This window comes from Phycodurus eques, chromosome 2 (genome assembly GCF_024500275.1).
Source record: "Phycodurus eques isolate BA_2022a chromosome 2, UOR_Pequ_1.1, whole genome shotgun sequence".
NCBI classification, from domain to species: domain Eukaryota; kingdom Metazoa; phylum Chordata; class Actinopteri; order Syngnathiformes; family Syngnathidae; genus Phycodurus; species Phycodurus eques.
In genome coordinates, this window is record NC_084526.1 from 26,144,880 (window position 1) to 26,172,685 (window position 27,806).

Here is a 27,806-nt window from a genome sequence, read left to right on the forward strand (position 1 = left end):
CTAAATACAAACAAATTGACAAGATAACGAGGAACACTTGGACAAGACACGAGTGGCTGGAGGAAGCTGATTGGTTGACGAGACCAGGTGGACTATAAGTAAATGAGCACACAAGACGAACAATATGGGACACAGGAAAACCTGAAACAAAACTAAATATAATCCAAACTAAAACAAAAACCATGACAACCATAACAAAGAAACAAGGGATACACTCAAAATATAACGTGACTTGGAAAACATGGCTTACCGCAACAGACGACTAAGCAGAAACCCAGACTTAAAGCAAACAGGGAACTAAATACAAACAAATTGAGACAACAAGGAACACCTGGACAAGACACGAGTGGCTGGAGGGAGCTGATTTGTTGACATAAGGTAGAGGGTTGACGAGAACAGGTGGACACAATAACTGAATGAGCACACAAGACATGAAGCACATGGGACACAGGAAAACATGAAACAAAACTAAATATAATCTAAACTAAAACCTGCAATACAGGAAGGGCCTGAAAACCTGTTTTGAAATGTTAAGTGTTTTTCTATCATTAAATATTCATGGTCATCCTGTATATGCAGTAATCAAAGTTAAAGTTTGGCTGGGAAATCATTCCTATTAAAAATTCAACGGTCACAACTTCAATTCCTTTGCTTCGTTGGGACTTTCATCAGTGTAAAGCTTGTTGAAATGTGCCAGTAGTGTCAATACAAGCAAGAAACTACAACTTTCAGAACATTCAGATTATTCAAATAGTCTGATTACATTATCATCATCTCTTACGTTCTTCAAACCAGCCGACACAACATAAATATTTGCATGTCCAGGGAGAACAAGGAATCTAAGCTCAAAACATAAAAATGTCTATTCATGTGGGACTCTCGTAAAGAAAACATATTTTCAAGGCTTTTTTTTGTATTGTTATCAAAAGTACAATATATGTGTTTATGAATACCTGGTCACCTGATGGTTGTCTCAAGAAGACCCAGTTCTGAGATTTCTTTTCATAAGCAGGAAACTGCAAAGCCAAGCATGAATGGACAGCCGCATTTACAACAGCTGAATATTATAACCCACGCTGTCCGGACCAAAGTCAGGTGAGTGTACCACTACACCCTCAGTGTGTCATGAACGGAACAGAGGATAGGACCCAAAAATGCACGACTCCAAAACAAATGGACAGTTTCCAAAAAGAGAGGTTTAATAGACGGGCATAGGTCGGTACACAGGCAGGCAATCCAAGAAAGGCAACAGTATCCAAAAACATGAGGCAAGGTCGATAATCGGAACAGGGTCAAGTCTTACTGTGAGTCTGTGACGTGGAAACAAGGAATGCTGGAACGCGACGACAAGGTACAACGAACTGGCAACGAGAGGGAATGAGACACGAGGTTAAATACAAGTGGTAATTAGGGTGAACGAGGCACAGGTGGGGAAGATGCTCACAGGAGTAGGTGTGTGTGAAACAGGGGGGAGGACAAAACCCGGAACACACACACACATGACACAGTGACCCATGACAGTTTCAATTCTAAAATGCTGGCAATCAGAGCTGTTTGTAGTTTAGTGTCACTTGAGAGCTACATTTCCTTGAGCAAGAAGAACAGTGATATCAGCAACATTAGTGTAAATGAGCTTTCTGCACATACACTACAAAGGCACTCAGTGGAGCACAGACCTCTACCAAGGTGAAAAGATTCTTCTTCTTTTCCTTTCGGCTTGTCCGGTTAGGTGTCGCCACAGCATGTCACCAACTGCCCTGTCTTCCCTCACTACATCTATCAACCTTCTCTTTGGTCTTTCTCTAGCTCACTTGCCTGGCAGCTCCATCCTCATCATCCTTCTACCAATATACTCACTCTCTCCCCTCTGGAGATGTCCAGACAATCACAGTCTGATCTCTGTAACTTTGTCTTCAAAACATCTAACATTGGCCGTCCCCCTGATGAGTTCATTTCTAATCCTATCCTATCTCATAAAGAGAACCTCAACATCTTCGTTTCCACCACCTTCTGCTCATCTTACTATTGTCTCTTCAGTGCCACTGTCTGTAATACATAGATCATGACTGGCCTTACCACTGTCTTCTAAACTCTGCCCTTCATCCTAGCAGAGACTCTTCTGTCACATAAAACACCTGACACCATCCTCACCTGTTCTAACCTGCTTGGACCCGTTTCTTCACTTCCTTACCACGCTCACCATGCTCTGGAATGTTGACCCCAGCTATTTAATGTCCTCCACCCTCGCTATCTCTTCTCTCTGAAGCCTCACTCTTCTCCCTCCACGCCTCTAATTCATGCACTTCGGCTAATCTTCATTCCTTTACTTTCCAGTCAATGCCTCCACCTTTCTAACTGTTCCTCCACCTGCTCCCTGCTTTCACTGCAGAGCACAATGTCATCTGCAAACATCATGTTCCATATGGATTCAAGTCTAAACTCATCTGTCAGCTAATCCATCACCACTGCAAACAGGAAGGGGCTCAGGGGTGATCCCTGATGCAGTCCCACCTCCACTTCCAACACCTACAGCACACCGCACCACTGTTCTGCTGCCCTCATACATATCCTGTACTATTAGTACTCTGTCCTAGGCTTTCTCTAAATCTACAAAGAAATAATGTAGCTACTTCTGACCTTCTCTGTACTTCTCCATCAACACCCTCAAGGCAAATAATGCATCGGTGGTACTCTTTCTAGGCATGAAACCATACTGTTGCTCGCAAATACTCACTTCTGTCCTGAATCTAGCCTCCACTACTCTTTCCCATAACTTCATTGTGTGGCTCATCAACTCTATTCCTCTATAGTTCCCACAGCTCTGCACATCACCCTTGTTCTTAAAAATGGGCACCAGCACACATTTCCTCCATTCCTCAGGCATCTTTTCACCCGCTAGAATTCTGTTGAACAACCTGGTCAAAAACTCCACAGCCACCTCTCCTAGATGCTTCCATACCTAAACAGATATGCCATCAGGACCAATGGCCTATTTTAAATTATCTTTAGTGCCTTTCTAACTTCCCACTTAGTAATCATTGCTACTTCCTGGTCCACCACACTTGCCTCTTCTACTCTTCCTTCTCTCTCATTTTCCTCACTCATCAACTCCTCAAAGTATTCTTTACATCTATCCAGCACACTACTGGCACCAGTCAACGCATTTCCATCTCTATTATTAATCATCCTAACCTGCTGCACATCCTTCCCATCTCTATGCCTCTGTCTGGCTATCCTGTATACAGTAGATCTTTCTCCCCTTCTTTCGTGTCCAACCTGGCATACATGTCATCATATGCCTCTTGTTTGGCCTTTGCCACCTTTACCTTACCCTATGTCAAATCGCCATTTATTCTTCTCGTCTCTCATCGAGCCTCTCTGTGTCCCACTTCTTCTTCTGAGCTAACCTCTTTCCTTATAATGTTTCCTGTACTTTGACGTTCCATCACCAAGTCTCCTTCTTCCCTTTCCTACTAGAAGATACACCAAGTACTCTCCTGCCTGTCTCTCTGATCACCTTGGCTGGAGTGATCCAGTCTTCTGGAAGCTCCTCCTGTCCACCGAGAGCCTGTCTCACCTCTTCTCGAAAAGCTGCACAACACTCTTCCTTTCTCAGCTTCCACCACGTGGTTCTCTGCTCTGCCTTTGTCTTCCTAATCTTCCTCCCTACCACCAGAGTCATTTTACACACCACCATCCTATGCTGTCGAGCCACACTCTCCCCTACCACTACCTTACACTCAGCAACCTCCTTCAGATTACATCGTCTGCAAAAGATGTCATCAACCTGCGTGTCTCTATTTTATAGGTCACCTGATGTTCCTGCCTCTTCTGGAAGAAAGTGTTCACTACAGCCATTTTCATCCTTTTTGCAAAGTCTACCACCATCTTTCCCTCCAAGTTTCTTTCCTGCAGTTGGCAGCATTTTAGCGCGAAAAGCAACTTCACACGGCACCTGTGATTTGAAAAATATATATTTTATTTATTATTTTTTTAATTATTTTTTTTATGGATGGAACCAAATGCTATACAACGTTAATTTCTGCCCTACCTACCGATGAGGCACCAGGTTAGTGTTTGTTATATTGTGAGACAACTTTATGTGAATTCTGTCCCAATTCATTGCGATGTAAAGTTGCTATGGTGAAGTTTTAGCTCAATGTTACGCTAAAAACCATCAGTGCTAAAAACGCAGCCAACCGTTTACCTTGTTAGCTGTCTCAATGCTGGCATTGACGTATTTTATTGTTTCACTCTATTGTTCACCACCGTCGCCGTTAGGCACAAGCACATCTTTGTACGCATTCTTCTTCGTTGGATTTCCGACACTTTCTTCTTCGGTGTGGGCGGACTGTGGGCATCGAAACTGGGAACCAAAATGTTAAAATTTGAACGATTCCGGGAGAACCGGAACGTTAGTCCCGGTTCCAATCTGTTCTCGATTCTCGATGCCCAACCGTAGCTAAGACCGCTCCCTTTCCTCTGATTAGTTGCCCTCGTGTAGAAGACCCACTTGTGAGAGCACACGTGTTTGTGATGTTGACAGCGCTGGCTCAGGAGCGGAGAGGTAGGCGTAGATCTTCGCTAGTGACGTAGATAAGGTTGAAAAATTCTAATGACTTGATTTCAGGCCTCAAGGCAGAAAACGTCTGGAACTCAGGAATGCGTGGATTTTAATTCATATTTCACATGAAGGCACCATAGAGCCAATATTACATCCCAAATACTAGAAAATCTTGGTTTGGTAAAATACAGAACCTTTAAAAGGTTGCTAGCTTCCGCCTCGACAAGTAAGGGCTTGGAAACATGTTGCCACGGTGCGTTGCATCGCCATTTCGGGCACTACGAGGCTATTGTTTACAACGGAAGATGTGGTAGGTTGCGGTGATCCCTCGCTGTTAACTTAATATTTTGTCATTCGAACTGTAGTATAGTGAGACGTTGCTGGGTTATGGAGCACCACTTCGCCACATAATCACAAAGGGGATAAAAAATCAACCTCAAAATTGGTTTGGGGGGAAGGGGGGTGGCATCAAAACGCAATCGAAGACAAATGAATTACCTTGGTGAAATATGCAGTTTGGAAGACAGAAAATTTCCAATTGCAAGTTGCGTATTTATTATTATTTGGCCCATTTTTACCGCTACAGCGTGCAGTTAACTAGTTAGTTATGCCTACATCCCAAAATGTATCTTCCCTGGATACCACAATTTGCAGAACAGCTCAGTGTTATTTAAATTCCCAAGCGACAAGGTGACGCTGTAGATGAGATGCCCACGGATCCAAAGCCCGTTAGCTGGTGAGCTAGCTGGGGGCTAGCGCTGCTTTTTCCTCGATATACTCCAACCAACGAGATATTTTTTTGCGGCTCATAGTGTTTGAGAGCGGAGATGAATGCTGGATTTTTCTGGATTTTGGACCCTCATTTTATAATGGCGATTTCCGATTTTTTTAATCATTCAAATTTGACAGGGTTGTTAACAATACTCTTGCCTGTGGTGTGTCAAAATTAGAAGATTTAATTTTTCCTTTACAGGGCTTTAATGTGTACAAATTCCACCTGCGCACCAAGTTTCATGGAAATTAGTCGTGTTGTTTTTGTCTAATCCTGCTAATTTACACAAACCAACCATCAGATGCAAACACTACCACTCACCTACATGCTTTGCACTAGTTGGAAGTAAAAACCAGTTTTGAATGATCATGACCAGTCAGAAGATTCTCCATTCTAGACCAGCGTGAGGCTGAACATATTGAAACATATTTTTTCAATAATTTACACCCTCTTCTGCTCTGTTCACGTGTGTTACTGCATTCATTTCAGCAAATCTAATGAAGAGAGATGATTTGCGTGCAAATGAAATTGTCAGCTCCATGGAGAGGGTTATCTTTTCATACGAATAATCACTGTCACAATATTTTCAGATGAAGCAGGAGTGCTGGTGGAGGTACTCAGAGAGGAGAGTCTGTCTGCCTCTCCATGTTTTATTATCCGTCACATGAGCTTGGCACTCCGCCTCCCAAAGATATACTGTCTAACAAAGGCATCATCACAGCACTGTGGAAGTATGTGTCTATATACAACCCAAATTCCAATGAAGTTGGGACGTTGTGTTAAACATAAATAAAAACAGAATTCAATGATTTGCAAATCATGTTCAACCTATATTTAATTGAATACACTACAAAGACAAGATATTTAATGTTCAAACTGATAAACTTTATTGGTTTTAGCAAATAATCATTAAGTTACAATTTTATGGCTGCAACACGTTCCAAAAAAGCTGGGACAGGGTCATGTTTACCACTGTGCAACCTTTTCATTCAATAAACGTTTGGGAACTGAGGACACTAATTGTTGAAGCATTGTAGGTCGAATTATTTCCCATTCCTGCTTGATGTACAGCTTCAGCTGTTCAACAGTCCGGGGTCACCGCTGTCGAATTTGACCTTGCCTTCACAGATGTGTAAGTTACCCATGCCATTGGCAGTAACACAGCCCCATACCATCACAGATGCTGGCTTTTGAAATTTGCGTCCATAACAGTCCGGATGGTTCTTTTCCTCTTTGGCCCGGAAGACACGACGTCCACAATTTCCAAAAACATTTTGAAATGTGGACTCGTCGGACCATAGAACACTTTTCAACTTTGCATCAGTCCATCTTAGATGAGCTCGGGCCCAGAGAAGCCAGCGACATTTCTGGGTGTTGTTGATAAATGGCTTTTGCTTTGCATAGTCGAGTTTCAAGTTGCACTTTCGGATGTAGCGCCAAACTGTATTTACTGACATTGGTTTTCTGAAGTGTTCCTGAGCCCATGTGGTGATATATTTTACACATTGATGTAGTTTTTTTATGCAGTGCCGCCTGAGGGATCGAAGGTCACGGGCATTCAATTTTGGTTTTCGGCCTTGCCGCTTACATGCAGTGATTTCTCCAGATTCTCTGAACCTTTTGATGGTATTATGGACCGTAGATGATGAAATCCCTAAATTTCTTGCAATTGTACGTTGAGAAATATTGTACTTAAACTGTTTGACTATTTTCTCACGCACTTATTCACAAAGAGGTGAAACTCGCCCCATCTTTGCTTGTGAATGACTGAGCAATTCAGGGAAGCTCCTTTTATACCCAATCATGGCACCCACCTGTTCCCAATTAGCCTGTTCACCTGTGGGATGTTCTAAACAGGTGTTTGATGAGCATTCCTCAACTTTCTCAGTCTTTTTTGCCACCTGTCCCAGCTTTTTTGGAACGTGTTGCAGCCATAAAATTCTAAGTTAATGATTATTTGCTAAAAACAATAAAGTTTGTCAGTTTGGACATTCAATATCTTGTCTTTGTAGTGTATTCAATTAAATATAGGTTGAACATGATTTGCAAATCATTGTATTCTGTTTTTATTTGTTTAACAGAACGTCCCAACTTCATTGGAATTGGGGTTGTACGTGTATCACAGAGAATCATAGGATATAGCATGTGTATTACTGCACCAAAGAGTGTGTACCACTTGTCCTGAAAAGGCAGCAGGAACCTATCCCAGCTGACTTTTGGGCCTGAGGAGGGCTACACCATGAAGTGGCCACCAGCCAATTGCAGTAAACAGTATAAAAAAAAAAAAAAAAAAAAAAAAAAAAAAAAAACACTGATGGTGTAGTGGTACACTCAGCTGACTTTGGTGCGGGCAGCGTGGGTTCAGTTCCCACTCAGTGACAGTGTGAATGTGAATGGTTGTCCGTGTCTGTATGTGCCCTGCGACTGACTGGCGACCAGTTCTGGGTGTAGTCCGCCTTTCGCCCGAAGTCAGCTGGGATAGGCTCCAGCGCCCCGCGATCCTACCAGGATAAGCGGTGTTGTAAATGGATGGATGGATGGATACAGCAATGAAAAAAAATCTTCATAAGGAAAATAAACGGGATTAAGGGTAATTAGGTAATAAAAATTACATGCCATTTGTATTTGAAATGCTACACATAACGGTTGTGAAAAACAAGAATGAAGGTGCATTAAAAAGAAAGAAAGAAAGAAAGAAAAAACAACAAGAAAAACAGCCTTGGAGCTGCTCCATGCGTGATTCGTATTGAAACAACGCCAAAGACATCATGAGGGGAGCCATGATTAAAAAAATAAATACATAAATAAAATAAAAAAAATACAGGTAAAATAACAAATAAACAGGAAACGTTTAATTGGGACATATGAGGTTTCAGCCTTATACCAGCGATATTTAAGACTTTCTATATGCTTAAGATGAATGTAAATTTAGTCATTGGATTAGAAATTTCAACACTGGTCTTCTCCTACTTTTAATTTTCTTTAAAATGTTTAAAAGATTAAAATATGTTAACTCAAACATCTTCTTACATGGGAAGGTATATTTCATGTATGGTCTGGTATGTCTCCTGCACACAGAGTGAATATATACCATATGATACTTTCATCAACTTCATCCATGTTTCTTCTCACCCACATACATTATCACCGTATGTTTGGCACAAGCAGCCAACTCTTCCTCCCTGGTGTCCATTGAATCAGATAGTCAGCCCAGCCCCCAAGAAGGAGATTACACAAATTTATGCAAAGCCTGTAAATGATTTATACTGCAGTGCACAACAAAGGGCTTTTTTTTCTTTTTCTTTTTTACAAGTGCACTGACAAGACGAAGGAAGAGAGGGAAAGCGAGCGAGAGATCCTGACATCTGCAGTAATCCTCACATTCACATACATCTTACCTTGCCACCGCCAACTGATAAAGTGATGCAAAAATCTGGAACGCAAGATTTTTTCTGACAACAAAACCGATAGTAGAAAGTCCACTGAGGAATATCTCTTGTTGTTTGGCCTTGGGTTTAAGTTTAGATCGAGCTTTTAAGCACTCAAGCTTGAGTTCTCTGGAAAAAGAGGCTGTTGTTGAGTGAATGTGTGGAATTTCTTTATCTAGGGATAAAAAGCAGAAACATATTTGAGCTCACTCCAACACCAAGGATACACAATGCGTTCTTACAATGCACGAGGGTGAAAAAATCAACCCATTACTTATAAAGAGAAATGAGGTACTGTGTCTTTGTTATGTGGCTTAAGTTCAACATAATACTACTACTACTACTAATAATAATAATTAATGCATTACACTTATATAGCACTTTTCTAGACACTCAAAGACGCTTTACACTTTCATGCATCATCCATCAAAATCATGGTTTTTCTGTTTGTGTCTAGCTATTAAAATCAGATGTATATTAATCCATGAAAAATTACAAAGCTAAAAGTAAAAAGAAAACCACTGCCTGCGCCGAAGTCAGACGAGTGTACCGCTACAAGATAAATGACCCAGAAAAGTAATATTTAACTTAAAATCATTAAGAGTCTTTAACAAAACAACTAACGTTAGATTACTAATCAATTGCAATATTGTCAAAAGACATTTGAATTGTCAGTTGTTGTTCAGTTGAACTTTTGTACTTTTCTTCCTCCATCAAACACTGTTTTTATAGCTGCAGATTTTAAAGTCACCAATAATTTGGTGAATAACCTTTTTTTCCTATTCAATGTTTGGCTCAAGAAAAACAAATAAATACCACTAAATTTGTCCAGTATTTTGCAAATTTTGATGGAGTCCATCCACCCATTTACACTATCACTTATCCTGACATTTATATCCTACACTGGTCTTTTGGTCTAAACACTATAAGAAGTACTCCATTTAAAACATAAATTCTAATATAGGTTCCATGAAATTATATGAATTTATTCCTAGCAGTCTATTGTTTTCATTTTACAGCATTTCTCTTGGTTGCACTGCTTTCAGTACTGTATGTCAATGTTAGTCTTTTTGTCCAATCAGATTCCCAACTCTATGTGCTGCCATGTCAGTGTCATTTTCCTAGGGCCTTCAGAATCTGTAGTGATGACAGATGTATCTTGAACTATATTAGCAATTGTTTCTTTCGATCATATTTCAAATTCACATCACAGGGCAAGCGAGCTGACCCACAACAAAGTCAACATTCTCGGAGGGGTTGATCAGAGCAAAACTTGTTACAGCCCACTTTGGCAACCAAAACATGTCTGGAGCGATCTGCACACAAATAATCAGCATCTCTGTAGGCTATGATGTATTTTATTTGTGTGTTTCAGTCATGGTAGTAGATAAATATTGATTCTGAACTGCTTCAGATGGGCGGAATGGCGGACAACTGGTGAGCACATCTGCCTCACAGTTCTGAGGACCCGGGTTAAAATCCGGCCTCGCCTGTGTGGAGTTTGCATCTTCTACCCGTTCGCGTGGGTTTTCTCCCAGATCCCAAAAACATGCATGGTAGATTAACTGAAGACTCTAAATTGCCCGTACATGTGAATATGTGTATGTGTTCACTGTGATGGGTTAAATGCAGAGAATTTTTTTTGTGTGCATGCATGCATGTTCATGACAATAAAAAAAAATCTTCTTCTTCTTCTTCTTCTTCTTCTATGAGTGCAAATGGTTGTTTTTGTATGTGTGCTCTGCGATTTGCTGGCGACCGGTTCTCGCCCGAAGTCAACTGAGATAGACCGCAAACCTTGTGAGGAGAAGCAGTTTGGAAAATGGATGGATGGAACTGCTCCAAATGTGGTATGTGGCAAATTTGTATTTAGAGGTGGATAGTTCGGGTAAGTCCCCACTGAAGTCCAAGGTCCCAAATGCAGGACCCCACCACTGCTCAATTAGCAGTTATTTATATGCATGTTGGCCAAGCAATGATCCAGTCAGTTTAAACTGGGGGAAAAGTAAGCCACAGTAAAGTGGAAGAATGCATGAAATTCTGAATGATTTCAAAATCCTCAATAGATGTTTTTTTTTTTTTTGTAACACTAACAACCCTTTTTTTGTTACACTAAAAGCAGAGCACTTAAGGAAATTCCAAAACTATAAACAGTTCAGACTGGTAAGAGTGTCAGGACTATTTTCTCACTGTGACATATCTCTGTGTACTCTGAGTTCTCTGTCAAATCTCCAACCCAGCAGACAGCATTATTGTTTTCAAAGGCGATCCAACTTTATATATAATCAGGGGTGCATGTAAAAAAATTGGTCTCTCTCTCAAAAGAGCACCAGAAGTTGTTGCTTTGTGCTATTTTTTTTTTCCTCCACCCACCGATCTCACTTACAGTATGGGACCACCCGATCAGCTGAATTGGCGCAGTACTCTTGCGCAGCAGTCCCCAATCTTTTTTGCAACACTGAATGGTTTTATGTCAACACAATTTAAGGCTTGGCGATATGGTAAAGAAATCCTACAACGATCAATTTTTTCATATCAGTTGATCCTATGAGCTGATCCTATGAAATGTTTTCGATCTTAAATGTTCCCTTTTACTTTAAACCTTTTGATTTAAACGTATATTCTGAACACGCAAAAGCGTTCAAGTTTTCCAATCCCAATTCGCACCCAGGGAGCTGGTAACGAGGCTCCGTTACTTTAATGATCCACTTGAATCCCTTCTTTTCAACCATAAAACTAAAGGCACATGTTGGTTCAGCTGGCATTTGAGGGAAGCAACATGACCCAAAAGTGAGTGGAAGGACAGTCGGACACTGTCACCAGCCCATCACATATCGAACAATGCCCAGTAATTTTCCCAATGCCTACCGCTGAATACTTGTTTTATAATGTTTAGTGTTGATTGTGTGTAATTGTGTGCGCGCCGCTGTGGCTAAATCATTTTATGAGGCTTTAATGAGTGTGTGTGTGTGTGTATGCGTGTGTGAGTGTCTGTGCGCAGTGTTTGAGCATTATACAATGTTCCCGACGCATAGGGTGCATCAACTTGGGCATTGCTTTTTTTCTGGAAGCCAAAATAAAATACGACTACTCTATGAAAATGCAAGGTCTTACTATAAGGGGCCGTTAGAGACATTATTCCGGGTTAGCTCTCACACTTACAATTCAAATGCTTTTACACACACACAAACTACTGAAAGGCTCTCATAAGAACTACTCAAACACTCTCATACGCACGAGTCTTGCTCTCATTAACACTACACAAATGCTCTCATTGACTACTCAAATGCTCTCATTGATACTACTCAAATGTTCTCATTTACACTACTCAAATGCTCTCATTTACATTACTCAAATGCTCTCATTTACACAAGTCAAATGCTCTCATTTACACTACTCAAATGCTCTCATTTACACTACTCAAATGCTCTCACACACATGCGTCTTGCTCTCATCAACACTACTCAAATGCGTTCACGCGAGCGCGTATTAGGTAGTTCAATTCAAAAAGTGAAATTCTAGAGATGAACTGAACACACTCAGAGTGAAGTATTTCATATTTAAAATATGTATTATTTTGTACCTTGCCTCCCGCCCGAAGATAGCTGGGATAGGCCCCAGCAGCCCGCGACCCGTGTGGGGATAAGCGGTAAAGAAAATGGATGGATGGATGGACGTGTGAGCATGATTGACATGAACTCGTGAATGCCAGCTCGCGTAAGCGCATTTGAGTAGTGTTGATGAGAGCAAGATGCATGTGTATGAGAGCATTTGAGTAGTTTTAATGAGAGCAAGACTCGTGCGTATGAGAGCATTTGATTAGTGCCAATGAGAGCATTTGAGTAGTGTAAATGAAAGCATTTGAGTAGTATCAATGAGAGCATTGGAATAGTCAATGAGAGGATTTGAGTAGTGTTAATGAAAGCATTTGAGTAGTATCAATGAGAGCATTTGAATAGTCAATGAGAGCATTTGAGTAGTGTTAATGAGAGCAAGACTGTGTATGAGAGTGTTTGAGTAGTCCTTATTAGAGTGTTTGAGTAGTCCTTATGAGAGCCTTTCAGTAGTTTGTGTGTGTGAAAGCATTTGAATAGTAAGTGTGAGAGCTAATCCTGAATAATGTCCCTAACGGCCCTCATAAGAAGACCTTGTTCTTGGACTAAATGACAAAAGCTGCCTCAGGTCAGTGGTTTGACCATGTTTCTCCGTGGTTAGATGCCATTGGTAACTGATGGACTGTGACCACGCCGTCCCCCCACATCCACCTCACATCCAAGCAGTGTTACCAGGTGGCGAGGCCATGCTATCCCCCCGTTCCTTAAACCCTCCTCTCCCTTCCGTCCCCCTTAACCCTGGCCTTCAGACAGTATTGTCTGGATCAACAATAGAGCCATTGTTACCTCAAGGTGGCGCATTGTGTGGTGTGTTCACCAAAAGCTGCAGAGGTGATCCTGACAGTGTCGCTCAGCAAACCCCCTCTCCACCACATGCATGCACACACGCACGCACACGCACGCACACACACACACACACACACACACACACACACACAGTCTGTGATTTCCAAACTTTGCTGCCTTGTCTTTTAAGGTTTCAGGTCACATGGGCCCACACAGTTTCAAACAACAGAATTTTCAAAGAAAAGTGCAGTGTTTTTCAAAAAGCATTGACAATGGTAACCTCCATTTTAATTGTATGGAAATACTCTATATTTTTTATTTCATCCATTTTCTGTCGGTGACTGGGAGTCTATCCATGCTGACTATGGGTGAGAGTACATCACCGTGGTCTGGTCGCCCGCCAATTTGAAAGTGGGATCGGCGTTGTCCTGGTAAGGAAATTTCCTTGAAAGCCGATTAGCAATTCATCTGTTTATTCTTCATGGTATGGGAGGATTCCTGGGAAGTTTGTCACTAAATGTTCTGAATTCCTGTTCTGATGCATTGTGTAACGACTTTCCATATCTGATCATCAGTGGCGTGCAAAGTTCGGGAGGCGGAGGGGGCAGTGGCCCCTGGCATCCACATGGGCGTGGGGTTGTGGGGGCATCCAAACAGGTTTAGGTCGGCATCCAAACCCACCGACCCAAATTTAGGTAGGGAAAATGTTCTCAATTCTGCACAATCGACAATGTCAGTCGACTTGTGGATTTATAATTGGAACATGTCTATTTCATTACATCTGAAGCCAACCACCTATTGGTTTTAGGAAAATTATAGGAAAACTTCTCGAACACCGGCCAATATGGGACAGTTGGCCCTACTGTGTTATGCTGCCTATGGTAAAGAACACTGTCTAACAAAACCGAATGAAATAGGGAATTGGGAACCGCTTAGCATTGTGGGTTGAGTCGGCTCCAATGGCTTCTTAAGCAGGCTGTACAATCGCTCTGTATTTTCCGCGACAGAAAAACAGGTTCAAATGCAAGAAACTAATGGAATTTTACAAAAAAAAAAACTAGACTGCGAAGCCAGAAACCGGTACCTAGCAAAAATACACACAGTATAAATGGTTTAAATCCGTACAACATTCCGAATACAGAGTGGAGCAGCGACCCCGACCTACTGCCTCCGTTGTGTGCAGCGGATTTGCGCACCTTGTGTCTGGTATGCTTACACTTCGGAGCAGTTTAATAATTCAAAATCATTAGCATCTCGTGCAGTTTACCAACGGGTGGATGCAGGACCTTAACACGATGAAGCCGACCAGTGAACAATGCCAACACGTCATTTGGACATTAGCACACATGTTAATCAGCAATCCATCTAAAATGAATGATTCTGATGTAACAACGTCAGTAAAGGCACCTGTCAGATAACAACACATCCCACATGCTTTGTTGCATATACAAAAAAACAACTGGATGCAGATATATATTTTTTTACTTACCGTAATGAAAATGTAAGGAGCACATTCTTGTCATTGTCGTGATATTTTCAAAGGTTCGATTTTTTGCTTTTTCATTTTACAGCTGATACCAAAGCCATCTGACATAATCTGAAACTACTAGGAATTCCCTCTTTCTTGCCGCCGCCAAGCAGGAAAGCTGTAAAAACTGTCAGTTGCTGATTGTTTTCCCCCTTTGCGATCACGTGACGAAGTGCTTCTCCATAACACAGCAACATCCCACCATACTTCAATTTGAATGACAAAATATGAAGTTAACAGTGAGGGAACACCTCGACCTAGCACTTCTTCAGTTATAAACAAGAGCCTCGTAGTGCCTGAAATTACGATGCAATGCAGCGTGGCGACATGTTTCCAAGCCCTTATTTGTTGAGGAGAAAGCTTACAACTTCAGCATCCCGTATTTTCCTAAACCAACTTTTTCCAGTATTTGGGATATATTATTTGCTCTATGGTGCCTCAGTAAGCATGTGAAATATGAATTAAAATCATCCACGCATTCCTGAGTTCCAGACGTTTTTCTGCCTTGACGCCTGAAATCAGGTCATTGGAATTTCTCGAGCTTATCTACATCTCTAATGAAGCTCTCTGCCTACCTCTCCGCTCCCGAGTCAGCGCTGTCAACATAATAAACACGTGTGCTCTCATAAGTGGGTCTTCTACACAGAGGCAACCAATCAGCGGAAAGGGGGCGGTCTGAGCCAAATATGGACAAAGCGGATACAAATTTGTGTCAAACAGAAGTAATAGCTGTCATAGGGGCCTTTTCTAGCCACTCATATGACAAAACCAAGGTGTTTTTAAAAATAAAATTGACACATCAATACTAAATGCATGTTAGAGAGTCAGTCTATGGAGGTCTAAATAGACAAAGTATGGGACCTTTAAAATCCTTTTCTCTCATGAACTCCTTCAACCTGGGGAAGGCTAGCCCGATGTTTATCCTCTTTTGTAAGCTACGCTGCTTAAGTTGCCTTTTTCGCTTTCTTGTTGATGCCGTAACTATCTCCATTGCATATCACTGGTCCTTCGTTATGCTGCTGTAGTAGTGCAGATTAGCCTGGGTATGATAATAAGATGATCTTCTCCTCAGGTGTCTCAAAATCTGAGCTGAATCGCAGGGAACTGCATAGTTATTACCTGTGTGGTCCTGCTTGTCCTCTTACGGCTGCTGTAGTTTCAAGTTGGCTGACTGTCATGACGCTCCCCTACTGGGTAACCACTCTTATGTATAAATAAATTTAAAAACAATTTGCTTACTAGAATGTATCAGATTATTAGCAGAGGTCATAAAACACCTACCATAAACACATAAATAAACAAAGGCCGATATTGGCCAGTAAACAACTAAAAATGTTACACAGTTATCTTTGATTACCAAAAGGTGCATATGGATTCTGTGACGATTGGAATGTGAAGTTAACGGATTCTGAAAGCACACTTACGATCGCAAATGCTGCAAACAGTTTGTTATTATGAACAGTTTGGATAACACATTAACCACAACATTAAGACTGCACTGTTTATGGGAGACTTCTGTTAACTTTAGGAAACACGTCCATGTCTTTGAAATATTTTTTATCATCATGTGTGATAATTCATCCATCCATCCATTTTCTGACCCGCTTATCCTCACCAGGGTCGCGGGCGTGCTGGAGCCTAACCCAGCTATCATCGGGCAGGAAGCGGGGTACACTCTGAACTGGTTGCCAGCCAATCACAAGGCACATACAAACAAACAACCATTCGCACTCACATTCACACCTACGGGCAATTTAGAGTTGTCAATTAACCTACCATGCATGTTTTGGGGATGTGGGAGGAAACCGGAGTGCCCGGAGAAAACCCACGCAGCCACGGGGAACACATGCAAGCTCCACACAGGCGGGGCCGGGGATTGAAACCCGGACCTCAGAACTGTGAGGCAGACGCTCGAATCAGTTGTTCACCGTGCCGCCTGTGTCATGCAACTTGGATTTTTGTGCTTTTTTTCCTGAAAATATTTTGAAAAAGGCGGCATGGTGGGCCACTAGTTAGTACATCTGCCTCACAGTTCTGAGGACCTGGTTTCAAAGCTGGCCTCGCCTGTGTGCCGTTTGCATGTTCTCCCCGTGCCTGCGTGGGTTTTCTCAGTTTCCTTTCACATCCCAAAAAAATGCATGGTAGGTTAATTGAAGACTCTAAATTCCCCGTAGGTCTGAATGTGAGTGACAATGGTTGTTTGTTTATATGTGGGCTGCGATTGGCTGGCAACCAGTTCAGAGTGAACCCCGCCTCCTGCCCGCAGTTAGCTGGGATAGGCTCCAGCATACCCGTGACCCTGGTGAGGCTAAGTGATGTAAAAAATGGATGGATGGATGTTTTGAAAAATAGGTGCACACTTTTTCCATGATCCATATTATCATTTCAGAACACCATATTCCTTAATTCTAACAAATCCATATTTCTTTAATAAATATTTCTTAATGTTACTATACAGTACTGTCACGTACGTGGTTAAGGCGAGGGCGAGTAACGCAAGGCAAGAACATGGTGGACCCAATTGCAGGGAAGCAGGGAGGCAAGGCAGGAGTCTCAAAATAATATTTAATCTTCAAAAAGGGAAAACTAAACAAAGTCCCACAACAGATACCAATCAAATCAAAGTAACAAAGAAACACTCTAATATCTAAAACTGGAAACAAACTATGACCTGTGAGTAAGACGTGGTATAGAAAGGGAGAATGACACCTGACAATAACATACCACAATGATAAAGACAACTGACGACTATGACATGGCAGAGACATGTGACAATGAACCGACAAGAACTGAAAGAAACCAGGGAACTAAATACAAACAGATAGACGAGACAACGAGGAACACCTGGACAAGACATGAATGGCTGGAGAGAGCTGATTGGTCGACACAAAGCAGACGAGAACAGGTGGACACAACAACTTAATGAGCACACGACAAACATGGAACACAGGAAAATGTGGAACAAAACTAAACACAACCCAAACCAAAACACAGACCATGACAGTACCCCCCCTCTAAAGGAACGGATCCCAGACGTTCCCAAAACAACAACCAAAAAGTCACCAACCCAGGGTGGGCGGAAGGGGGCCTGGAGGAGGGTACAGAGTCCACCCCTCAGGTCAGTCTGGTGGCCATCCAGGCCACCCAGGGTGAGGTGCTTGGCTGAGCGGTTCAGGAGGTCGTCCAGGACGCCAAGCACCAGGGTCTTTACAGGGCCATTCAGGCGGCCGCTGGACGAGCGCCGCCGGAGCGGGAGCCTGGCGGCGGCCGCTGGACAAGCGCCGCCGGAGCGGGAGCCTGGCGGCGGCCGCTGGACGAGCGCCGCCGGAGCGGGAGCCTGGCGCAGCTGCCGAGGAGCGGGAGCGGGAGCCTGGCGCAGCTGCCGAGGAGCGGGAGCGGGAGCCTGGCGCAGCTGCCGAGGAGCGGGAGCGGGAGCCTGGCGCAGCTGCCGAGGAGCGGGAGCGGGAGCCTGGCGCAGCTGCCGAGGAGCGGGAGCGGGAGCCTGGCGCAGCTGCCGAGGAGCTGGAGCGGGAGCCTGGCGCAGCTGCCGAGGAGCAGGAGCGGGGGCCTGGCGCAGCTGCCGAAGAGCAGGAACGGGGGCCTGGCGCAGCTGCCGAAGAGCAGGAACGGGAGCCTGGCGCAGCTGCCGAGGAGCAGGAACGGGGCCCGCAGTCGCTTCCTCAGCCTGCCGCCATTGAGGTTTGGGAGTAGAGGGTACGGGAGTGGAAGAGTGCACAAGGTCTCGGGAAGGTGAACTAGGAAAAATGGCTGGTACTGAACATGGTGGCAGGTTTGACTGGACGTGACTTAATTGGAGCCGTGGAACAACGTGTGGGAACAGGTGAAAAATTAAGTGACTTGTGAACAGGGAAAAAACGAGGGGGCAAAATTTGACCTTTACTTGAGCGCCTCCGTTGGCCACCACGCGGCGGTCCCGGGTAGATGGCCAAACGGGTGCCCAAGAAAAGGTCCGAGGGAAAGGTTTTGGACTCACTGGGGTTGGAAACGGGAAGACGTGACAAAAACTGACGAGGACGGGATAAACTAGGGAAGGAACCAGAAAAATCTAAGTCTGTGTCAGAGTCAGAATCAGACAGAAGGTTAACTAAATCGGGGCCATCTTCACAATCAGAAAAATCAGAATCTAAAGAAAAATAAAAGTAAAATAGTAGGGCATGGTGAATAACTAGGACAAGTGGGGGGACCCGATGAAAAGGACAGAAAAGACTAAACGATAGGGCTTACTGGAGGAGGGTAGGTATGGATGAAAGAAACCAGGGAACTAAATACAAACAGATAGACGAGACAACGAGGAACACCTGGACAAGACATGAGTGGCTGGAGAGAGCTGATTGGTCAACACAAAGCAGACGAGAACAGGTGGACACAACAACTTAATGAGCACACGACAAAGATGGAACACAGGAAAACATGGAACAAAACTAAACACAACCCAAACCAAAACACAGACCATGACAAGTACTGCAATTGTCCAGGAAATGTGGCAGCATTGTTAACCAAATGGTACAAATGTCCTTCTACTTCAGCTCTCCCAGGGGAGTGCAAAGGCCAAACAAAATAAAGTTCCTTTTCCACAGGAATGATGGCACTGACTTGACTGCAGCTCAGCCCTGCCCAGTCACCTCACCACAGTCATTTTTCTCTGTTATTGTTACTTCTTTTTTTTCCTGCTAGTCACAGATGGTGTAGTGCATAGGTGTCAAACTCAAGGCCCGGGGGCATATCTGCCCCGCCTCATCATTTAATGTGGCCCGTGAAAGCAAACCATGTGTCAACTTCACATTCACAAATCATATGTCAAGTTATTTAAAATAAATTTTTAAGAGTTGAACAGTTTTCATTACTTTCTGATTTTGAAAGTAGTTGGAATAATGTGAGTTAATTATGCATTTATATGGTTTCAGTCTTAACGGCCCGCTGAGGGAAACCATAACAAAGATGCAGCCTGCGCCAGAAATGAGTTTGACACACTTAGTGTAATGGTACATTTTGCTGACTTCAGTGCAGGCAGTGTGGCTTCACCTCCCACTCAGTGAGAGCGTGAATGTTAATGTGAGTGTAAATGGCTTTCCATGTCTCTGTGCCCTGCTACTCACTGGTGACCAGTTCAGGGTGTAGTCCGTCTTTTGCCTGAAGTCAGCTGGGATAGACTTCAGCAATACTGGACAGGATAAACGTATGGAACATTTTTCTACTCTGATCTCTACAAATAAATTCCAATTACTCAGGCATGTTTGCTTAATTTTGACCCTATAAATTGGGGAATGTGTTTGGAATTGTGTGTTTGGATTGCCTACAACCACAATTCCAATGAAGTTGGGACGTTGTGTTAAACATAAATAAAAACTGAATGCAATACAACATATTTAATGTTCAAACTGATTAACTTTATTGTTTTTAACAAATAATCATTAACTTAGAATTTTATGGCTGTAAAACGTTCCAAAAAAGCTGGGACAGGTGGCAAAAAAGTGAGAAAGTTGAGGAATGCTCATCAAACACCTGTTTGGAACATCCCACAGGTGAACAGGCTAATTGGGAACAGGTGAGTGCCATGATTGGGTATAAAAGGACCTTCCCTGAATTGGTCAGTCATTCACAAGCAAAGATGGGGGCGAGGTTCACCTCTTTGTGAACATGTGCGTGAGAAAATAGTCGAACGGTTTAAGGACAATGTTCCTCAATGTATTGCAAGGAATTTAGGGATTTATTCATCTACGGTTCATAATATCATCAAAAGGTTCAGAGAATCTGGAGAAATCACTGCATGTAAGCGACAAGGCTGAAAACCTACATTGAATGCCCGGTGATGGTGATGTAACACAGTGGTAAACATGAGCCTGTCCCATCTTTTTTGGAACGTGTTGAAGCCATAAAATTCTAAGTTAATAATTTTTTGCTCAAAACAATAAAGTGTATCAGTTTGAACATTAAATATATTGTCTGTGTAGTGTATTAAATTAAATATAGGTTGAATATGATTTGCAAATCATTGTATTCTGTTTTTATTTATGTTTCACACAACCTCCCAACTTCATTGGAATTGGGGTTGTATCGCTCTCTCTCTCTCTCTCTCTATATATATATATATATATATATATATATTGCAAATTCCACCACGATTCCCACCACTAGTATATAGGTGCATGATGCTCAATAAATCCACTGATCTATAGCCATTTTCAAAAGGTGCAATTCGTCTAATTTTAGTGGTACTAATTAACTGTGCCAATCTTCAAAGAAAATCAAAGTTTTTTTTTTAAATAGGTGTCAACACTTGCATTTCAACTCACTTGTCTGTTTAAATGACTTTCCGACTGTTATCAACCTCCACTAATCTGGTTAATGCAAAGAGGGATTGACAAGAGATTTTTCAGTTAGTCAGTGTTGTTCATTGTGTTTCATTGCACAGGCTGCTGAAGTTATTATTCGTAAACATAACATTTTCTCTGGTCCCTCCTTTCGCTAGTTTGATCAGTTTGTCGAAATGAGAGTCAATAAAGTGAATGTATTTTGTGCCTTATTTATGTGACATTAGTTTGTCCTGACAATAATGTTAGCAAAGGATAGACATACAGTACATACTGTTATTGTTTTTAAAAAAAAAAAAAAAAAAAAAAAAAAAAAAAAGGAATGGGTGGATTTAAAGAGGTTTATGACCTCACTATCGAGGTCAGAGGGGTCAAAATGGGTGTAAAGGGTGATGTGGGAGGAGATGAGGTCAATGGCTCATTAGAGCTCTAAAACACAGCGCAGGTCAAAGGGCCAGCAGTAGGTCAGATGACATCACTAAGACATCAATGTATTGTAAAGTGGCAACTATTTTAAGTGGACTTCACTATACTGCGGACCTTTGACCTCGGGCAAACACAAAGAGTGATTTGTTAATGTATATATGTTGACATTTGGATGTTATTGTCCTACTTTGGACACTCGTGGGGAAACAGCACATTTTTTTAAATATATGCAGCCTCTTTAGTCCATTTTTTTGGACTGCATAAAACTTCCTTGCTACGGGATGTAGCAAGGAAGTTGCTGATCATAGAATTGCTGATCATAGAATTGACCAGAATTTCTAGAAATGTCTATTATTATGTATTGTGTTTCATTTTATTTAGGACATAAAAAAGAAAATGACACCGCTTTCAAATCCTATCCAATTTGAATAGGTATTGTCTGAAGGGATTAAAGTTACATTGTCACACCACATTTCTCCCTGACAGTAGTGTGCAGCCAGGGCCAGCAAGGCCTTCTCTGCCTGTCTAAACGCTATCAGAAGCACTGACCTACACCTAAAACTTCCAATTGTATTAATTCATTTCCGGCAGTTTATTTTTCTTAATTTCATAGATTTTGTTTTGGTTGCATCCAGCAGCATGTTAGATTAGTTTTTTTGTCCAGATTGCAGCTTCCATGTGTTGCCATGTCAATGTAATCTGCCCAGGGCCTTCAGAATTAAGAGTGCAGGCTCAATCAAATAAGTAGAGTCGAAACACAATCTAAACTATTTTATTTTCAAAACAACCATTCACAAAGGCCCTCACTCAAAATCCTGGTGGGCTTTATTAGGGCATTGTTATTTTTACCCGTGAGACTCTTTAGTTTCCTGTTGGCTGTGAAGGGAAGATATATTGTGAGACTGTAATACTATCAAAGAACAGGAAAGTACCACCGTAATCCGAGTCACAGAGATAAATTGTCAATGTTGTGCGAGGCACCCTGCCTGCATGCAGCTGCTGAGCCCCTGACAGCCCAGTCAGCAGAGTTGGGATCACGCTGGACAGCAGCACTCCCATTATTTATATCTGTGCTTTGGAAGATGGATATGTCAAGAATGCAAGGGTCTTGTAGCAGAAGGATGTTTCTGTAGTGCACATTTCTTTAATGAATATGATAGCAGAAAGTAGCATTTCTCAACATTAATAGACAACTAATTTGGTTTCAACTTAATATACCGACTGAATTAATTTTTTTTCAAGTCATTAATAAGATAATGACAGATAATGAAGACTATGGTGTTTGTAATAGTCAATTAAGGTATGCTGCTGTGCCTCATAATTTGCACTGTGGTTGATTCAGGTACTGTATCTTCACGACCATAAGGCGCACTTAAAAGTCTTAAATTTCCTCCAAAATGCACGTGGCGCCTTATAATGCGTGTGTGCACTGAGTTCCAACATCTATAAATGTTGTGTGATGAGTCCTCCGCTTGACTTTTTTTTTTTTTTTTTTGACCGCTTGACTAACTGGGATCATTTCCTGTCGACATGCTGCTTATACAGAGGAAAAGCGGACGTGGCTGAGGACAGCATGCGTAAGAGGGGAAGGGTGCGTGAAAGAGGACGCTAAAGGCACATCCCCAGTAGGCATATAGCGCCGGGGTGTGCATTGTGCAAAACAACATCGGTTTGGCTCAGGACCCCCAAAAATGGCACCTACGAAGAGACACTCTTACGAAGCACAGTTTAAACTGCAAGCTGTCAGTTACATGGAGGAGCATGGGAATCGGGCTGCCGCGAGAGAATTCAAGATAAACTAATCCATGGTTCGCAAGTGGAGGAAGCAGGAAAACGAGCTTCGCCAAGTCAAGAAGACGAAGCTGAGTTTCCGTGGAAACAAGCGTCTCTACAGTCACCATTCGACTGAGGGCAATAAAGCTTGCAGAAGAAATGAAAATCAAAGATTTTCAAGGTCCGTCTTGGTGCTTTCGTTTGATGAAACGGCGCCATTTATCCATCCGGGCAAGGACTACCGTGGCGCAGCAACTTCCGGCGGATTACAAGCAAAAACTGGCCATCTTCCGCTCCTTCTGCAGTAAAAGGATTGCCGACAAACATGGACGAGGTGCCGCTCACTTTCGCTCACCTTCGACATCCCAATGAACCACTCTGTAGATAAGAAGGGGACCACCACGGTAGCGATACGCACAACGCAGCACGAGAAGTTGGCTTTTACTGTTGTGCTTGGTTGCCATGGTAATGGACAGAAACTGCCACATATGGTGATTTTTAAAAGGACAGATGGCGAAAACACCTTTACTAAGACTAGGTGGCAACGCCGGGCAAGTTACGCCACCATATGTGAATGGATTGTGGATGCCTGGACTAAGGTATCTGCTTTGACTGTTGTCCGAGCTTTCGCGAAAGCCAGCATCATTGCTGAACAGACCCCCGGCAACGAGACTGACTCCGACAATGGAGAACTTGCCCAGCTGTTCATTTCGGATACAGAAGATGAGGACTTTGATGGATTTGTGGATGAGGATTGATAAAAAAATAACGTAAGTACATTGTTAAATAGTTCAATAAAGTACAACCAAACTCTGTATTGCTCCCGCTGCCTTTTCAAAAACATTGTTTTAGCGTGCATGCATGCTACCGTATGTTTTAAGATAGCGTATGTTTTACAATGCCTCCGCCCAATAATACGGTGCGCCTTGTGTATGTGTTAAATATAGAACTAGACTCCACTTTTTAATACGGTGCGCCCCATGGTCGTGAAAATACGGTAATTGATAAATATAAAACGTGTCTTTGGTAGGCTTTCCACGATCAGGATTTTTCGGCCGATCACTGATTAGCAACTTTAAAGTAACCGATCACCAATCCAATTACCCGAAAGCTACGATTGGCTGGCAACCAGCTCAGGGTGTACCCCGCCTCTCGCCCGAAGTCAACTGAGATAGGTGCCAGCAGTTGATAAGCAGTTCAGAAAATGGATGGATGGATGGATGGATAAATGTGTGTGTGTATGTATATATATATATATATATATATATATATATATATATATATATATATATATATATATATATATATATATATGTGCGTGTGTGTGTGATATATGATGTCAGCAAAAAAACTATGATTGGAACGGACTGGATCAAAAATCTCAGATTTTACCACTACTATACAAGCAATCCATTTCATGTGCCGCTACAGCACTTCTATCCAGCAGCGGCCGGACGGCATACAGATCCCACGTGATCACAACAACAGGTTGCTAAGGTGCTAACATAGTTTACCAATCGATCAGTTGAAAATCACGTGATCGACCCCAATTTGCGATCACATGATCGGATCGTAACATTCCTAATTACACCTATTGAATGTTCAAACACGTCACAGACTTAGTTTCTTTCTTCGTTTTTGGTGACAGAAAACCGTAGCTCAAAAGTAACACAGAATGAATGAAAAACACCATTGACGAGCTAACGAAAATTTGCATCGAACTCACAGAATATTGGTACACAGATGCTGTATAAACATACAAACGGGCAATATAACACTACTCTCCTGGTGGGTTGTTGAGGCAGAGAATATGTGGCAGGCAGTGACGAGGACAGGCAGCTGGCTTGAGATCTACTTGACAAGTGACACGGAGGACACACTGAGGACAAGGAGGAACATGAAGGTCAGAACGATGGCAAGGAATAGATTAGTTTACTTGGAGACTGAGAACCCGTGGTACTGCTGTAGAAGCTCCAATACTCTGGCGAGAGTTCCCAGGATCTCCCCGTGCCTGGGTGGGTTTTCTCCGGGCACTCCGGTTTCCTCCCACATCCCAAAAGCATGCTTGGTAGATTGATTGAGGACTCTAAATTGCCCAGTGGTGTGAATGTGAGTGCGAATGGTTGTTTGTTTCTATGTGCCCTGCGATTGGCTGGGGACCGGTTCAGGGTGTACCCCGCCTTCCGCCCGAAGATGGCTGGGATAGGCTCCACCTATCGTAGGTGATAAAGAAAATGGATGGAGTGATGGAAGAAAACTGTGGATGACAATCGCTTAATAGTATGGTTGACCCCCTGAGGACAGAAGATCACACTGCCACACACATTGGGAGCTCTAATCATTACTAACACCATTTAATGGTATCTCAGCAGCGGGACTGTTTAACATAGCCAATATGTGTAGGATGTGGCCTTTGTACAATAGCTTGACTCCCCTGGGTAATGAGAACCCCATCTTTGGTCTGATTCTCATTAACTCCATTATTCCCATAATCTCTCGAATGGCAGGCAGAATAGAGAAACAATAATAATTGCCTGATTACATTTGGGTCTCTTTGGTCCTGTTGACTCCAAACGAGTATCTGAAAGCGCCACTGTTTTCTCTTTGGGATGTCATTGTGTGTGAGAGAGTATGAATATCTAGAATAACATTAAATATATAACAGTGGCAGATGAAAATTAATACTGACACCAAAACACAGCTAGACAAAATCATTCAGTATATCGTTCTTTCCCTCGCACACATGCACACATGTATGCACGTACACGCGCACATGCACACGGACGCGCGCACACACACACACACACACACACACACACACACACACACACACACACACACACACACGCACACACACACATTATGTCTTATTATTATGTGTGCAGCCCTCAAGGTTCCCACCATTATTTAGTGCATGTTTATGCAGGCAACCCTTGCTTTCCCTTCAGGACAAACACGCTCCCACATTAATGTATTAATACTACCTGTAACTACTAAACATTGCAAACATTGTGTATAAACTCTGTGGTATCATGCATAAGTCTGTGGTAACCATTTTATACATTTTATACTGGCGACTAAAGTGCCCACAGTTAACTAGAATGTCACACAAAGCAGTGCAAAACCTGGACAAGGCTGAACTTTTAATAAAAGTGAAAAGAAAATGCCCTATTTTTCGATCTGAGAGTTAGTTAGAAGGCTACATCTTGGTTCATTGAGAATAGTTCTATTGATGCCGTAAGGGGGTTTCCCACCGCAGGAACCTTTGCAGGTACTTCCCTAGCTACTCTGGTAGCCTGAGTTTCCCCTGTTTCCCCACCAAAAAAAACTGGAGATACCAGGAATTCTTTGACGGGGTGGGCTGTGCTGTCAAACGTTCATTTGTCGACAGACCTCTGTAGGCATTTACAGCATTTTTTATTTCATAGAGCTGCCATTATGTGGCATTACGGAAGGCTCGAAACGAAAGGACTAAAATACATTGAAAAGCAAAACTTCATATCACCGAGGTGGCGGACCTCACCACGGGCTCACGGCGAGATCGGCCAACTCGGTTCCGCTAAGAAGCCGCGGTCTGAGCCAAAGCGAGGGTATGAGATACCAAATACTTCACACTGCTGTATTTAAAAACTGACTAAGTGCTGGAGTTTGCATGTTCGAAGGTAGGTTAATTGAAGACTCTAAATCGCCCATAGGTGTGAATGTGAGTGTGAATGGTTGTTTGTTTATACGTGCCCTGCGATCTGATGGCGACCAGTTCAGGTTGTACCCCGCCTCTCGCTCGAAGATAGCTGGGGTAGGCTCCAGCATGCCCACGACCCTTGTGAGGATAAGTGGTACAGAAAATGGATGGTTGGACCCTGAACTAATTCGTGCGATGGAAACACAAACCACATGGGCCACAGGAACCTTTTGCTCCAAGGAAATCCTGCTACCAGGAACTCAAAGTTCCTGGGCTGGTTGGTGGAAAAGCCCGTATAGTGACTCAAATGGTGACTATAAATTCTACTATCCACAACTTTATCCTTCATTTGAATGGTCCCTTCCTTGGCCAAGTCCCACCACTCTACAAGATTTTGCTGCTAACTGTCTTACTATTTGTTGTTTTATTTTGTCGAAAGGATTTTTGTGAAAAAGGTTATTTAAACAACAAAGCTAAGGGTGTCCTAAGACCTTTGCATTGGACTGTATTTAGTGAGGGGCAGCATGTTAGCCTAGTGGTTAGCATGTTTGCCTCACAGTTGGGGTTCGGAGTGGTTATTTTACTCCAGTGATACCAACAATTGCAACAAAAGTGTTAGTATGTGTTTGACTCTTATAGTTGAACTTCTCCCATTTGTTTTCTTCCTTTTTCTCTCTTTACTCCCATTTTGGAGAATAAGAACTTCAACATGCAGTTAAACTGCCTGAGAAACAAGATAAAAGAGAGCTAGATTTTCTCATGTAAAAGCCACACAGCCACAATGGTGTACCGAACGAGTCAATGTAAAAATGAGGATCACGGGAGGTGAACGAAATGATGATGATATGCTGTGATTTGACATGTATTATTCTGTTATTATTATTCATTGTATGCATATGTG